At 37.5% G+C, this 17,092-nt stretch overlaps 1 pseudogene; it reads left to right on the top strand.

Annotated features, from left to right (window-relative positions):
* Positions 1–775: 775 nt before the first annotated feature.
* LOC139040979 (keratin-associated protein 13-2-like) lies at positions 776–13,513 on the top strand (annotated as a pseudogene).
* The last annotated feature ends 3,579 nt before the right edge of the window (positions 13,514–17,092 follow it).

The raw sequence follows: 17,092 nt of genomic DNA, 5'->3' as shown, positions 1-17,092 counted from the left end.
TTTATCAACTGACAAGTGAACTGGAGATCGAGGACTTCCACTAGCCTCCACCAGATAAATGATCCATCCAGTACCCAGGGAATAATCTTCACTTCAGATGCAATCTGCTACCTTAGTAACACACTGCTCAGTGAGGCACTGAGAGCAAGGAGGGAGAAAAGGGCCATGCATGTCCACGCAAAATGATGGAGAGAAGAAAACTGGGGCCTCTGTTCAACTGGAGCATGTATTCCATTTTGAGGAAATTGAGTTTCATAGGATTCAAAAGATGTTTGATTTCTTTAAAATACTTTGAATAAAAAAAGCAATAAAATTTTGTTTGAATGAACACCTGAGAGAGGACAGATATATTAGTACTGTGGCAGAAATGATTGACATGAAAATAAGACAAAATAGAGTGAGATAATAAATATGAGATTGTTGGTTTCATCTCTCGTGGATTCAGTTTTTGCTTCAACCAATAGCATTGAACCTGCCTTGCTTTCTAGCCAAGTGGTCATCAATGGCTTATGCTGTCCTTGTGGTTATGAGGCAGGTGGCCACAATTTCTGCCTTTTCTACAGCCCCAGCAAATTCATGTGACCACTGTTGCTGGACTCTGAGGTTACTTGCAGGGATGCCATAGAGGAAATGGGAAAATCCTTTGACAGATGCAAACTACCAGCTCAATCAAGAATATTAGACAGGCTGGATAGGCTTATACCTATAAACGAAATTGAATTGGCAGTTAAATACCTTCCAGTAAAGAATATTCCAAGCTGAGGTGGCTTCACTGGAAATTTATTCAAAATATTTTTTAAAAAACTCAATTCTACATAAAATATTTCAGAAAAGAGAAGTATAAACACTTCCCAACTAATTTTATAAAGTCAACATCACCCTAAGAGAAAATCAGACACAGACAATATTATAAGAAAATTACAAACCAATATCCCTTATAAATATAGGCATAAGAAAAACCTTAGAAAAAAGTCAGTAAATCTAATCTAGTATTGTATTAAAAGTATAATACATCATGATCATGTTTTTCCCATGAATATAAAGTTGGTTTAATATTCAAAATCACCCAGTGCAATTTATCACATCAACAGGATTAAAAAAACAACTATGTAATCATCTCAATAAATACATAGAAAAGCATTTGAAAAAAATCACCATGCATGCACTCGTGGTAAAACCTCTTGGCAAACAAGGTTTAGAGCAGAAATTTCTCGGTCTGATAATTGGCATCTACAAGACCATGCAGGTAGCATCATAGTCAATAAAAAAAGACTGAACTCTTTTCCTCACTAAAATCAGGAACAAGGCAAGGATGTCTGCTGTGATCACTTCCATTCAGTGTTGTACTGGAGGTTCCACCCAGTACAATGAGATAAAAAGAAAATAATCACGCATACTTTAAAGGAAGACAGAATATTGTCTTTATCTGCAGATGGCACAATAGCCTATACAAAATACCTGAAATAATTCACAAAAATCTACTAGGACTAATAAAAAAATTTAGGAAAATTTCAGGGTACAAAGTCATGTACCAAAAAAATATGTAACTCTATGTAAAAGTGATGAACAAATAGAAATTACGATTCTAAAATACCATTTAAAATAGCACCAAACCCCACAAAATATTCAGTTATGAATCTAATAAAACATATGCAGGATTTGTTTAGTAAAAACTACAATATATTGCTGAGAGCTACTAAAGAATGCTTAAATAAATGAAGAGATGCATCATTTTGTGGAACTGAAGACCCAATACTGTTAAGATGCCAATTCTCCTCAAACTGAATGTAGATTTAATATAACTCCAATCAATATCATATCAGGGATTTTTTTATAGAAATTTGCAAACTCATTCTAAAATGTATATGGAAATGCAAAGGAACTCAAATAGGCAAATAATTTTGAAACTAAAGAACAACTTTTGGGAATTCACAATCTGACTTCAAGTCTTACTATAAAGCTATAGTAATTAAGGCACTGTGGTGTTGGCCTCAAGATAGACATATCCATTAAGGGAATAGAAGAGTGATTCCAGAAATGGGTCTGTTCTGTGCACATATGATTAATTGACTTTTGACAAAAGATTCTTGGTGATTCAGTGGGAAAGGGTAGTCTTTTCAACAAATGGTACTGAGGCAACTGGGCATCTATATGCCAAAAAAAAAAAACAAAAACAAATCCTCGACCCATGCTTTGCAAAATACACCAGAAAAATTTTTTTTCGTGAGGAAGATTGTACCTGAGCAACAACTGTGCCAGTCTTCCTCTATTTTGCATATGGTATGCCGCCACAGCACGGCTTGATGGGCAGTGTGGATTGGCTGCTGAAGTGGAGTGCACAAACTTAACCACTATGCCACCAGGCTGGCCTCCAAATGTTTTTGATAAAGTGGACTGAACCAAAATTAAGAATATCTACTCTTTAAAATTTTTGATAAGAAAATGAAATGGCAAGCCCCAAGCTTGGGGATAATAGTTGAAAAACCCATATTTGATAGAGGACTTGAATCTAGGCTGTGTAAAGGGCTCTTACAAATCAAATGTAAAAAGAGAAGCAACTTAAAAATGATCCAAAGATTTGAACAGATACCACTGAAGGAGAGATATGGAAGGCAAATAACACAGGAAAAGATGTTCAATATTATTAATCATTAGGGAAATGAAAATTGAAATTACATGGGATACCACTACATGCCTACCAGAGTAGGCAAAATGATAATAATAATAAACGCACAGTGCTGTTGAGGATGTAGAACAACTGAAACTTTCATACACTGCTGTTGGGGATACAAAATGGTACAGCCACTGTGGAAAACAGATGAGCAGCTGCTTATAATGCTAAACATGCAGTTACCATATGAACCAGTCATCCCACTCCCAAGTATTTATCTAAGAAAAAATGAAAACGTATGTCTACAAAAAGATTTGCATGTAAATGTTTATAGCAGACTTATCCATAATCATCGAAACTAGAAATCATTTAAATGTTTGTTACCTGGTGAATGATAACATCCATACAGTGAAATGCCACTTAACAATAAAAAGGAATGGACTACTGAAATATACAACATAGATGAGTCTCGAAAGCAGTTTGCTCTGTGAAGGAAACTAGGCACAAAAAGCTATATAATGTAAAGTTCCATTTACAGTGCATTTCAGAAAAGAAAAGACTACAGGGACAGAAATTCAGATATGAGGTGGGAGGAGACTGACACAAGAGGGCACGAGGAAACTTTGGGTGGCAAAGGAAATGTTCTGTATTTCAATTGTGTTGGTAGTTACATGACTGTGTACATTTGTCAAAACTCATTGAACTGTACACCTGAAAGAGATGAATTTCATTATGTGTGAATTGTACCTTGATAAAGTTAACTTAAAAAAAAATAGTCAACCAACTGGAGAAGTGTATTTGAAACATATGGGAGACAAAGGCCTAAGATAAAGAATACACAAAGAAGCCCTAAAAATAAAATTAAAAGGAGAAATGACTCTATAGAATCATAGCGAAAAGATAATTATAAAAGAATAAACTCGAGTGGGTCCAGGTTCTACAACCGGTAGTCAGGATTCAAATCCAGCCAGTCTGAATCCAAAAGCCATGATTCGAATTACTACACTAAAATTGAAATTGCACATCCCTAGCAGTTTTACCTCTAAATGTATACCTGAGAGAAACTCTAGATATGGACATATGCTCAAGAATGTTCCTTGTCACACAGTTTGTGATAGTGAGAAATCAGAAATAGGGCCGGCCCCATGGCAGAGTGGTTAAGTTTGCACACTCTACTTCTGCAGCCCATGGTTTTGCCAGTTCAGATCTTGGGCATGAACATGGCACCACTCAGCAGGCCATGCTGAGGTGGCATCCCACATAGCACAACCAGAATATACAACTATGTATTGGGGGTTTGGGGGAGAAAAGAAAAGAAGATTGGCAATAGGTGTTAGCTCAGGTGTCAATCTTTAAAAAAAATAAGAAAAGAAATCAGAAATAGTAAGGAAACAGATAAATGAAATGTGGTATTTTTGTTTGGTAGAATTCTATAAAGTTGTAATAGAGAAGAAACTTTATATGATAATAAAGTGGTTATTTCCACAAACTCTGACAATGGTGTTAGTATTTGGGTTCAACTCCCATCTCTGCTACTTACTACATGAATGACCTTGGGCAATGAACTCAACCTGTCATTGTCACAGCTTCATCATCCATGAAATAAGAAGAATAACAGAGTAGGACAATTAGGAAGATTAAATGAGCTACTATTTGTAATAAAGTGCTAGAAAATTACCCGGCACTTAAAAGTGCTACTAAAGTAATGATTAAAAAAATGCACAAATGTATAAATATCAACATAGATTTATTTTTTAAATAATTTTTAATGTCAAAAGCAAATTACAAATATATGTGCAATCAGATTGCATTCTTATAACTTAAAACAATAACAACAAAACAATAAACTGTATAAATCTATAAATATGCATCAAGAAAGTTCCCTGGAACGCCATTCAAAACTGAATGCATTACTATTATGCCTTTAGAAAGATAGGAAGGAGAATGAGACTGAGGTTGGCCCACAAAAGGATTATATCTGTAACGTTTTATTTCTTTAACTGAGAGTGAGAGAGAGAGGAAGGAGAGAGAGAGAGATGAAGCAAATATGATGAAATGGTAATAATTGTGAATTTAGGCATTCCACAAAAACACCCTAGAGTTTGCTTTATTACTCTATATAGTTTTCTTTATTTTTTCCATTTTTGAAATGAATTGGGTAAATGCAAGTGTAAGAAGATCAGAGAGGTCTGTAAGCAGAGTCCTTTAGAAATCAGCTACACCAGCCTTTTCATTTAAAATAAAAATTATGGATGATGCGGTTCTGTAAGCATAACATGGGTGAGTTTGAAGCAAGGAAAAGCTGCAGGGATACCAAAGGAATGTCGGTGCCCAGATGAATCTCTAACAATGGACAGGTGACCTCTGGGGAACAGCAGCCCAGGCTGACTTGCACCAGTGCCTGGGAGAGAGGCCAGAGCAGACGGGTAGAGTGGTTTCCCTTAAGTCCTTTACCCACAAATGAGTCTTTCAGCCCACGATTAGCAACAATGTTTAACAGACAGACCACCCCCTGGGTAAGAGAATTTGGAAAGTAAAATCTTACCAAAGAACAGTCGTTATAAAGAAGCATCTTTGGGGACGGGGCAGTAGAAGACCCTGGTAGGTCTAGAGAAGATAGTTTTGAGGATGTAAAGAAAAGTGAACAGGAAGGAAAAAATATCTAGCCTGGAGCATATGGACTTCTACTGTTTTGATTACTCCCTAAAATATTTGCCTAATATGAAAGGTATTTAAATATCTCCACAAACATTGCAAAAAGAGACTGTCACCTTGAAGACTGAGCTGCAAGAATAAGGTGACCTGGAAAAACAACCACTACTCAAGGAATTCAGATCATAAACTAGTTGTGTTTAGTGGGTCCTCAAATGCAGTAGTGTGGGTATTCCTCAATTTCTAAAATAAAAAAAAAAGTTATCCCAAATCACATTTTTCCTCTGACATATCCAGAGAGTGATTTTTTTTTTCCTTATAACACGTTGACTGTGTATATAGAGCACACAGAATATTTTATTAGTTCCAGGATCCACTTCTGGACTATTACAGCGACTCTAGTTTTGTTGTGCTTTTTCTTCCCTTCAGAGGGAAACATTTATTAGCATTGATGAGTTATTCATTAGCATTTGTACAAAGTGCACAAATGCACTCTAATGAAAAGTGTTCACCTCATTAGGAATGGACTGGGGGAGTGTTAATTGGAATTGACTTGTTCCCAAGTTATTTTAATATTAATTTCCAGACATAGGGAGCTGGCCAGGAAAAGCCAGAACTTGTAGATGTGAGAAAGACTTTTTTTTTTTAACAGAATCCACTTCTAATAGGAAGAGAGAAGTACCACCCATTCTAAAGGAGTTAAAGACTGGCATCATAAGAAGTCCCATGTGTTGGGGATGGCACATACTTCTTCAGTAAATTTAATAGGTGTCTATTCATAAAGCATAGCTTACTTTACTTCAGTGAAACAGAGCGATGGTTTAAGTATTGCACAAGGGCACTTCATGTTATGCATACCACACTTTGGATTCTGCATGGGAGAGATAATCATAAAACAAAGTAGCTAAGTGCTCTGAAGCAGTGTGCTTTGAAATAAAGCAAGTTAATTTTCAGGTAGTTAAGGAGCTCTGTCTTCAATGACCATTGTGAATGCCATTTCCCTTAGTTTTGCCAAATAAAACGTCATATTCCAAAGAAGACAAATGGGTACAACCAGATAGGAAGAACTTCTTTGTCTTCTTTTTTCCATTAATCTAAGTATAGATTATCCAGGTTCTTTTCTCTTTTTTGGGCTGTGAAAGTAAAACAGACTTTAAATATATAAAGATCAGTGATGTATGGAATTCTCCTCTTGAACACTGTTCAATGCAAATATTCCTAGGAGAAGTAAATAAGCCTTTATTAGGCTTTTGTATCTTAGTGTAAATAAGCTTAATAGATTCTTTTAGGAGACAAATTAAAACTGAATTTTCTTTCTTGTATTTGAGTGTCTGAATCTTGACTGCATAAGGAGACCATGGTCCAACTTCAGTTTTGCTTCTATCCTACTGAGAAATTAGGAGAAATTTATTGAACCTCTCTGAAACATAATTTTTCTATGTATTGATTGACCAGAGGATTTTAAAGACCCATATAGCTCTAATACTTCAAGTTAGTTGCTTTAAAAAATGTTCACTATTACCAAAGTATTATTTTAGGTATAAGTTAATAATTGAAGTTAAGAAACTGTCCTTCCATTAAAAAACAAAACAAAACAAAAAATCATGAGCTTATTTAGGGCATAAACAGAGAATAATGCCTACTGAAAGAAAGGCTCATCAGAAAACATGTAGAGAAATTCATTCTAGCAAAGACTTCTCATTAAAGTCCCACTCAAAGGGTTGTAGTTATTGTTTCCTAAATGAATAGCCTCCTGGGAAGCTTTTTAGGCTTCTATTCCCTTTAAAGAAGCCATTGGCATGAATACCAAAGACGATGTCTGTACTCCTTAATTCTGATCATGAGATCAAGACATGAGAAAGTCACACACATCACAGAAAAGGCAGGCTGAGTGCTTTGCCAATGAATCCACAATTTAATTAAGCTAAATTCATGGATATCAGGAATTGCGTGGATTATTTCAAAAAGAAAAAGAGTAAAAGTTTCAACTGATGGATTGTTAAGACTATTGAACACAGGTATTTGGAGAAATCCATTCTAATATGCTTGTGGAAAAAAGGACAAACTATTCTGAATAGTAACCTCTGATGTTGCTAATAATTTAAAGGAAAGGCAGAAAAAGTTTATGTAATTCCATTAGTAGGACAAGGGCACATTGTACACATGAATAATAAGGTGGAGGATATTTGTAAATGTGATGACGTATAACTTTGAAGGTCAAACAAAAAAGAATTCCTGGGGAAAGAAACTGAGAAACTTCTCTTAAGTGTATCAGAGTGATTAAAGTAAAATTAAGTACGTGAAGTTGTGATAAGGTGAACTTAAGCAATAACCTAGAGAGGTATTCTTGTATAAAATGGTGAGCAAGAAGAGGGAGCATCTGGACAATGACACATCCAGGTCTAAGAGTGCATATAACTTGGAGTCGAAACCATGACATTGTTACTCAGAGAATCTTCTCACTGTAACTCAGCTGAACTCACCTCTCCTGTCACCATGTCCTACAGCTGCTGCTCTGGAAACTTCTCCTGCTTCCTTAGGAGCTACCTGCAGAACCCAGGCATCTCTTGTGGCTTGTCCTACCCCAGCAACCTGGTCTACAGCACTGACGTCCGCTCTCCCAGCACATGCTAGCTGGGCTCCTCTCTCTACAGTGGCTATGGGGAGACCTGATGGGAGCCTGCCAGACACCAGATGTCCTGTGTGGTGTCCAGCTGCTGCCAGAGATCCTGCTACCGCCCAAGGACCTCCAGTCTCTGCAGTCCCTGCCGGTCAACTTATGCTGCATCTCTGAGCTTTGGATCCAGCAGAGGCTGTTTCTTGGGCTATGGATTGAGAATTTCCTCCTCACTGGGCTGTGGATCCAATGTCTTCAGACCTCTGGGTTATGGAGTCTGTGGCTTCCCTTCCCTGGCCTATGGATCTAGATTCTCCAGCCCAGCCTACTTGCCTTCTAGAAGCTGCCAGCTTTCTTGTTATAGGCCAAGCTATAGATCAGCCTTCTGTAGATCAACTTGTTGAGTTTTCAGACCTTTTAAGCACAATGTTTTAGCCTCTGCTTAGAGCTACTATCATAGGGATTTTCAATAATCTTAGTTAAGCCCTCTCACCACCAACTTTTCTCTGGTATCAAGCGCTGGCTTATGGACTACTTCTTTCAGATAGTGAAATTATTAAATCACCAAAATATAGAGTCCAATGTCTGTAATTTTGAAACAACTGATTCAGAATTTCATAAATTCTTACAAAATGTATGGAAGTTCAGTTTTGCTTGACCTAATAAACTTATGCACTCTTGCATCTGATATGTTCTCATTGTTCTTTATTGGTTCTCTGAGTTCGATTTGTGATTTATCTTTGGGGCTACAGCCTTTTGGAGTACTTTCCTTAGGAAAGGGGTTTGGATTTCCCAAGGAAATCCATTTCCCTAGGCAATGGCTTCTGGCCTGGTGTGTAGGGAAACCACTGGGCACTTCCACTGCCTAAGAGCTAACAAATGTACATGTCTTCCACCATAAAAGCTGGTAGGAGGCTTAACAGTATTATTGAGAATATGCCCACAATGGAGTCAATATTCTCATTGTGTTTTCAATGGGAACATCTTATGCTGACAATCATGTTTGATTTTGAGTTACGTTTTCAAAACAATATTGAATTAGAGTTTGTCCAGAAGATGTCAGCTAGGTGAAAAATACTAATTAAATCTACTATATAAGATATTTGAATAAATCCAATATATAGGCAAGAAAATATTAAGTGTTAGAAGTTGGAGGGCATTATGGTGTTCTTCAAATACACGGGAAAATGGGTTATTCAGTGTGTGTGTTTGTGCATGTGTGTGAGAGAGAGACAGATAGACGAGTTTTAAAGTTTAAAATTGTGAGGAATGGAAAGAGTTATAGGAAGAAATATGTTGCCTTGTTAATAAAGAAATATATATTTGTGAATTATAAATTTATAGGATTATTATGACAAGGGTAATTTTTTTAAGTTATTAAGTCCCTTGACAAGTAGAAGATGAATCATCCATTTTTTAGTGACTTCTGCATTGAATTGGAGATAAGATTAGATTATTTTCAGTGTTCTGAATCTCGTGCTTTTATATTTTTCAGTACTGAGACAAGACACATTTTGTGTTTATTTTTAACTTGAGCAAGTTATTTGTCTCAGAGACTAAAGGTAGTGTCAGAATTCAGTTAAAATTTTCCATAACATATTTAGTAATAACTCTCCATGAATCAGAGGATAACTATCAAAGATTATCATTTACTCCAATCATGTGCTACGAGTGTTTATTGATTTGTCTTCCTGGATCCCTTTTCCTCAAGTTTTTCTAAAAGAATCTGAGAAAAGAGGGCCTCTTTTCTCTTATACTCAAGACAAGAAAGAGGTAAGCATGCAAGTGTGAGAACCAGGTCTTCTGTGTCCAGAAACCTGCCCAAGAGATAGAAAGCAGAGGAACAGGGAAGAGAGGCATAGAAGTTCCTGGCGACACAGGAGCCTCTGGTTCCCATCATATCTTAAGCCAGCTTTACTAGTCCTTCAGGCGCTTTGCTTATATGAGCCAATAAAGTCTTCTTTTGGTTTAAAATAATTAAAATAAAATATCTGTCACTCATGTCCAACAAGTTATAATTAATAAAAATGCATTATCTACATGCAGAGTTACTCGTTGACTTTGGTGTAAATAGGCATTTAAAATTTTTTAGTAAGACAAAAAGAGCCTATGAGTCTGAATTATTGCTATTAGCATTGAGAGTGGACTGCTAATTCTTCTTAAAATAATGTGGAATGAGTAAAATGTAAACTAAAGAAACCATTGGGGAAACGAATTCAAAGGGATCATGGTAGCATGGCCAGTGAGAAAGTCTGGAGAATGCATTCAGCAAATCTAATAGAACTAGAAGCTTCTGACCTCAAGCAAGGAAGGCACCAGGTCCTACAAGGAGTGATGAGTAGAGACAACTGTTTAAAACAGAGAACAATCCCAAGATGGAAGGAAGGAGTATTCAGTGACAAAGAATCTAGTTCTAGAACGACTAGGAGAATTTCCCCCTTTCTAATGGAATCTTTGAGATGAGAGGCTAAAAATTGGAACAAAGAAGCAAAGGGTAGAACAGGAAACGAATACGTTAGAATACATTCAATATTTAAACTTTTACTAGTATTATGTCAAGATTTTGATTTCAGGGATCAGACAAGAGGAATACCCTTTGCATCTTTCATTCTCTGCATAGTAATCTTTTCTTACTATCTCATCACTGCTAATTTCCGACTGTTTTTTCATTTTTCTTCTCACCTCTCTTTGCTTTTCTTTATTCTCCCTTTGTCTCTGTCTCTGTCTCTCTCTGTGACTTTTCACCTCTGATGTATACTCTGTTCTTCTTTACATCCACACTCTAGCATCCTGTTGAGTTTGGGCACCAGGTAACAGCAGGTTGATGACCAAGTTGGATGACGGTGACAGAGACTGTCAGAGAAAGCTGGGTTCTATAATTGAGCAAGAAAAAGCTGAGAGTGACATGGGGCACTTGCCTCTCAAGCTCTGTCAGTCTGCTCAGTCATAACTAAGCATCAACTTTCTGAATTCAGCTCACTAAATATGTCTTGAGCTTTAACTTTGCATTAGAGTTCTTTGGTGAAAAATACTGGCAGCTTAGAAAAGACCAAGACCTTTGCCGTTAAAGAGTTAGTCCACATCTAATGAGAGCCTCAAATTTTCTCCCATTATCTCAGTGTGAATGGTGGGTGTGAAGGGAGCTTCAGGAAGAGGTAACCACAGAAACAATGGCACAATTGGTTGGAAGAATATAGTGTGGAGTTTGGAGAGGGAAACTACAAGTTCTTTTTTTATTAAACTACAATATCTGGGCAGCGAGAGGTAAGAGATTACATAATAATTAAATAAAATTATAATTAAAAGTGAGATTGTCCAACTCTACAGATCCAGAAATAGAGACAGAAGCTTGAGATGCTTGAGAAAGCCTGAGCTCTGTGTCAGGAGTGACAAGATGCCAATGTTAAAAAATAACCTTCCCACTTAATATGCGGGAATGGTTCTTTGGGCTTGTTTTATTCTTGGGTAGAAAAATTAAGGTGTTTATTTATGTGACTGGGGACTCATTCAGTTGCAATTAACAATTTAATAAAATGCTGGGATACACAGGGCAGAGTTCAGGAATGCAGACTATAATTTGAGAGGTACTGCACTCTAAATTAAGGCAATGTGAGTTGTCATTCAAGTTCAAAATACTTTGTTCAGCTATTCAACAGGAAGTCACATGTCTTACCGTGTCTTACATACTGCTGCTCTGGGAATTCCCCTTACTGTCCCCTTAGGAACCTTCTGATTTCCTAGTGTCCTGCTATGTCTGTTCTCATCCCATCAATTTGGTTTACTCTAATGTCTTATTCTTCAGAGGACACTCACTGTCAGGGTTGTGTAAGTGATTGTCTCCTTAAATGTTGGACCCTAGGCTCCAACCACCTCACTCTGGCCCTGGTCCTGTATTGTATATACCCCTACTCTCCAATTACCCCCTATGTTGACTGAGGCATGCCACCCAAGAATGGCTGCCTTCTCTAGCCCCCACCAAACTGCTGACATGTTGCCACTCCTGGGTTGTAGACCCTGTTTCTGCCACCCAACCTACTTTCTTCTGTAAATTGTATGTCTCACCAAGCAGTCTGCATATATGGATTACTCATCAAACTGCTACATGATCAAATTTTTAGTGCCAAGAGTATATAAGCTTCTAGTGATGTTGAACCTTCTCTACACGATACACTATTGTCAAATATGGGTATTCCATTATTGGATGGTGGTCTTTCCCTGGATCAATTGTACTTGTTTTAAGATACCCCTTATAATAGGATGAACAACCATCTACTTAGAGAAACGTAGCCTTTTTCCATTAACTCTTCCATTTGATCAATTCACTAAAAACTTCTTTAATCTGAGTAATGTTTCAGTTCAAGGATTACCTTTGTAATGAAGTAGATTCTTATAAGCAAGTAGAAAAAAAACAGAGAAAAATGAGAGTTGTAGTGATTTAACTTACTGGCACCAAAATTGTGTACTCTATTATTTTTCATTAATGCATGTATTCTGGTGTATCTTTAGGATGTTCTGAGTTTCAAAGAAATATTTCTTGTGCTATCCCCGCAACTATCTGTGAGTCGATAATTATCTCAAAAAATGATTAATGAAAATTGACCATATGTTAAGAACATGAGTAGACTATTGATTGATAAGATGTGAGATAAGGTTTAAAATGGGCATTTCTGGAAGATTCATATAGGCACAGTAGAGTCTCTCAAAGTGACAACATATAGTTATCACTGATGTATGGGATCTCTTAACCTGCTAAGGGTTGATATGGAATTCCTGGTCTTAAGAGATATAAACAGATTAGATACAAAGCTTATATTTACCCAAGGAATATTGGACTAACCAAATTAGTCAGATTTGCTTTCTCCCCCCTTTCACAGTTTTTAAATATGCTTAAGCATATTGCGAATTTCCAAAAGGAGAAAAGAAGATTACAGTTACCCCCCCCCCCTTCTCTGCAGTGGAGTTCACAGAGGCAGAGCATGATTTTTTCCAAATTCTTTAGGCCAGATAATATTGAAATTTTTATTCGAAATCAATTTTAGTTGAAATCTATACTCCACATAATAAGTTATTGCCCTTATTTCAGGGAATTTCTGCAAAGGGATAATACCTAAATTTGTCTTGGGTATACTCCCTGTCTGGCAAAATAACCCCAGTCATGTAACTGAAGGAGAAGCTGTTACCACACTCATAATCATAAAAAAAGTGAGTAGTGGCTGATTCGGTGTTTTTAACAGCTTACTCTTTCTGCTGGGCAAAGGACCACAGAGGTTAATATCTTGACTATAAAATTGATTCAGGGGACTTCACTTTCTGTGTCCTCTGGATATTGCAAGGTGAAGAGGTATCATTGATTGCTCATCTTCTCCAGCTTATAAACCAAACTGGAAAAAAGCTTTAGCTTCAATAATTTTGGGGTGATTTTTCATGGTCTATTATTGTACCAGGAAAAGCAGAAAAAAACAGTCAAACCACATTTAGTCCATCGTCCGGAGCTGCAGACTTCATTCTGAGAGAATGACGTGGAAATGTTCTCTTAGTCGATGGTCAACATGTGTAGAGGGAGGCCTTGGACCGGCAGCCTACATTTACTGGAGTCATGAGACGAAATTCTAATCAGCAAATTCTTCATTTTCAAATTCTAGACAGAAAAAGCGTATGGTTGTGAATTCTAAAATGACTTGCCTTTTACTTTCCTGCCTCGTATCTTTTGTCCTGTGGTTTAATACTTTGCCTGAAATATTCCCCTCCTTCCCTCCATTTTAATGCTATATTCTGAGGGATTTTAAATACTAAAGAACTTACTAATGAAACTTCACTTCATCTACATCACACCTTTGGTCCTCAGCATTTTTTGAATTTTATATTGTAGCTTGACAAACACAAAAGGTAGGGTTGGGTAACGAAATATCTGGAGACAAACAGACTTAGTCTCACTTTCTGGCTTTGTAAAGTTTGTATTAAAATAATTTTTAACACTTCACTACATTTTTTATCTGAAAATTGAAAATAGTCAATTCATAAGGATATTATGATAAATGCATATGAGCATTATGTAATATAGAGTGGAGCTTTTAGCATTTGAATTTATTGAAGGTACTATGCGTCAGACATCTTTGTCCTTCTGATCACAGTCCGTTGATGTACGATGTAATTATCATACCTTCGGCAATTACTGTTCACCTGTTAATCTCCTTTTAGAGAGTAGGAGGAGCATAGAATAACCTTTGGTCTGCGTTACTGAGATTCCAAACTTATGCAAAGGGCATCACTATTTGAAGCATAAGCAAAACAACCGGTGCTCTTTCAAACATAGAGAAAAATAAATTTTGTTTCCCAAAGTTTACTTAAATCTAATTTAATATATTTTCTTGCCTAAATTTTCACTGATTCTATATCATGTCAGAGTAAAACAGGCAAAAAAATGTGCAAACTTTCCTCAAAGGAGTCCTTGCTTGCTGAGCCACTGCTTTGGATAAACCCCTATAAATCACTGCAGCATATGATGAGAGCCACTGAAAAGTTAGAAAAACATGATATGAAAGCAAAGTGCCACCTAGCACCCATTAGCCCATCAGATCCTACTCTTGGGGGTAGCAGTATCAATCATTGCTTTATCATGACTCTCTTGGGAATGTCAAACAAAATTGCTTATTCATGGTCTTGAAACTCAAAATGAATGAGCACTGAAAGGTATTATCTTTGTCTGTTGAATGTTGAAGTCTTGCCAATATGAGTAGAGAATGAAGGCACATCACCTTCAAGCTGCTGAAACTCTGTTGAACTGATATTGTCCAAAGAGCTTCTGCTTGTTCACAGGCACTTGATTCCTCAATGGCTGGGCCTCTTTGATAAGTCATTACTTGATTGTTGGCAGTAACTCCTTCTTCCCATAAGGCAACTAGAGCTAGGATAGCTCCTCTCTAGTAGGTACAGAGTGGGAAAGGATCAAGCCCATTAAGAAGACAGAGGAGTCAGGGCTGTCCTGTTAACCGACTGACATCCCAACCTGTACCTGGGCTCCCACGCTGTCCTTCAGGTAACAGTATCACTTGGCCATCAGAATGTCACACTCTAGGTCCCCACTTTGGTTTCTCCACCTAGAGGATCTTCTGAGTTTTTGCCCTTCAGGATCATTCCTTAGAGTACTTAAGAATTTTTTTTTTTACCTGTGCATATTGATGCGGGGTCGGTAAGCCGAGGAGTCGAAAGAAAGGTTTCTTAGACTCTTAAGATCTGGCAGTAGTGCTCTTTTATTTAGAGAATAGTATAGAATAGCATGGGGACAGGACCCATGGGCAGTCAGAGCTTCTGCTGCTGCCATGGGGACACGACCCATGGGCAGTCAGAGCTGCTGTGTGGGGACAGGACCCACGGGCAGTCAGAGATGCTGCTGGCATGGGGAGCTGCTGCTGCTGCCGCTGCCGCTGCCAGCATGGGGACAGGACCCTTGGGCAGTCAGAGCTGCTGCGTGGGGACAAGGACCCATGGGCAGGAGGAGCCGCTGCTGCTGCTGCTTCTGCTGCTGCCCCAAGTTGAGGGTTAGAGCTAAATTTAAGGCATAGGTATGTGAGTTATCTCTTTACAAGACAAAGGATATGTAAAAAAGTTAAAATGGTATCAATGCCTGTAGGGTCCGGCCATTTGGCGGTCCCACAACTTTTAGATAAGAATCAAACCTGATTGAGTAAATGGCAGAAGTCACTGCTCAAATATCATCTTCAGCTAAAGACAAAGGAGGATTTTGGGGTGGGGGGTCAGTTACATGAGGTTGCCAGACAGTAAACAACTTAAGTTCTTGCCTTCCCCATTAAGAGTTTCCAGAGATAAGGCCATCCCCCCTTCCTCCTGGGACAGAGAGGGAGGCATGGAGAATTCCTTCACAAATGCAGCTGTCTCTGATCAAAGGGCAAGCAAATTCCACTCCTCGGAGCCTGCTTCTCATCTGCAGTTTTAAAATTAACCAGCCTAAAATCCTCATCACATATGACACCTGAAGAAACACTATGTATATTTGAATCTCAAGCTTGAACACTTCTTGGCTATTTGTCTTGTACATATTGTAGGACCTCTCAAAAATTCAATCTCCTTTAATGTAAAAGAGAGATAATGATAGTATTTTTATCACAAGGTTACAATGAGGAGCACATGATAAGATATGTGAGGCAACTAGAAGAGTTTCTTGAATATAGAAAGCATTCTATAAATATTTTAACTATTATTACACCACAAACATATGCAACTATGTTCAAAAAATAAATGCATATGGGTCCCTTAACCTAACTCTTTGGTTGGATGAGCCATAAACATCATGTTCTTTCATATAACCTAAAATTAAATATTTATCCTCTCAATTCCTAAACATTTTGAATATCCAGTAAACTATACAATAGTATATTCCATTCCCCCCTTAAACATCATAAATATGCAAATGAACATGTTTTAATCAACTTCCTTTATAATTTTTTTATCTTGAGTGTAAGCTAAGTCAGCATTTCCTTAATGCTTTTTCTACTCATGTTCCTTTTTTTTTTTCCTGCTTTATTTCCCAAACCCCCTTGATACATAGTTGTATATCTTAGTTGCAGGTCCTTCTCGTTGTGGGTATTCATGTTCTTTTGAATGTTTCTTTTTTTTTTTAAATGTGTATTTTTTTTTTAAAGATTTTATTTTTTTCCTTTTTCTCCCCAAAGCCCCCCAGTACATAGTTGTATATTCTTCGTTGTGGGTCCTTCTAGTTGTGGCATGTGGGACGCTGCCTCAGCGTGGTTTGATGAGCAGTGCCATGTCCGCGCCCAGGATTCGAACCAACGAAACACTGGGCCGCCTGCAGCGGAGCACGTGAACTTAACCACTTGGCCACGGGGCCAGCCCCTTGAATGTTTCTTTTATACTTTGATTCTTCTGGACGGTCTTCTCTCACTGCCTTTAACTCTTGGCCTCCATTGGTGTCCATATGCTCTGTGAGCCACTACACTGCTATATCTATGTTAGCTGAGGACTTTTAGATGTAAAACCCACCCTCACATAATATGGAAATGTGACTATCTGTAACACTGCTCTGCCACTTTTTATTTGTTCAGCAATTTTCAATATGCTTGAAGAAAATAATTTAGTATTTGCTTTACTGCTTATAAACAGCCCCTAAGGGGCCATTAAAAATTTACACACTATAAATTTGATAGCAGATGACTTTTTAAAAAGTATTTGGGCTG

Source organism: Equus asinus, chromosome 18, assembly GCF_041296235.1.
Source record: "Equus asinus isolate D_3611 breed Donkey chromosome 18, EquAss-T2T_v2, whole genome shotgun sequence".
Taxonomy (NCBI): Eukaryota; Metazoa; Chordata; class Mammalia; order Perissodactyla; family Equidae; genus Equus; species Equus asinus.
Note: the sequence above shows the minus strand (reverse complement) of the source record. Positions and strands in the feature narration are given on the sequence as shown.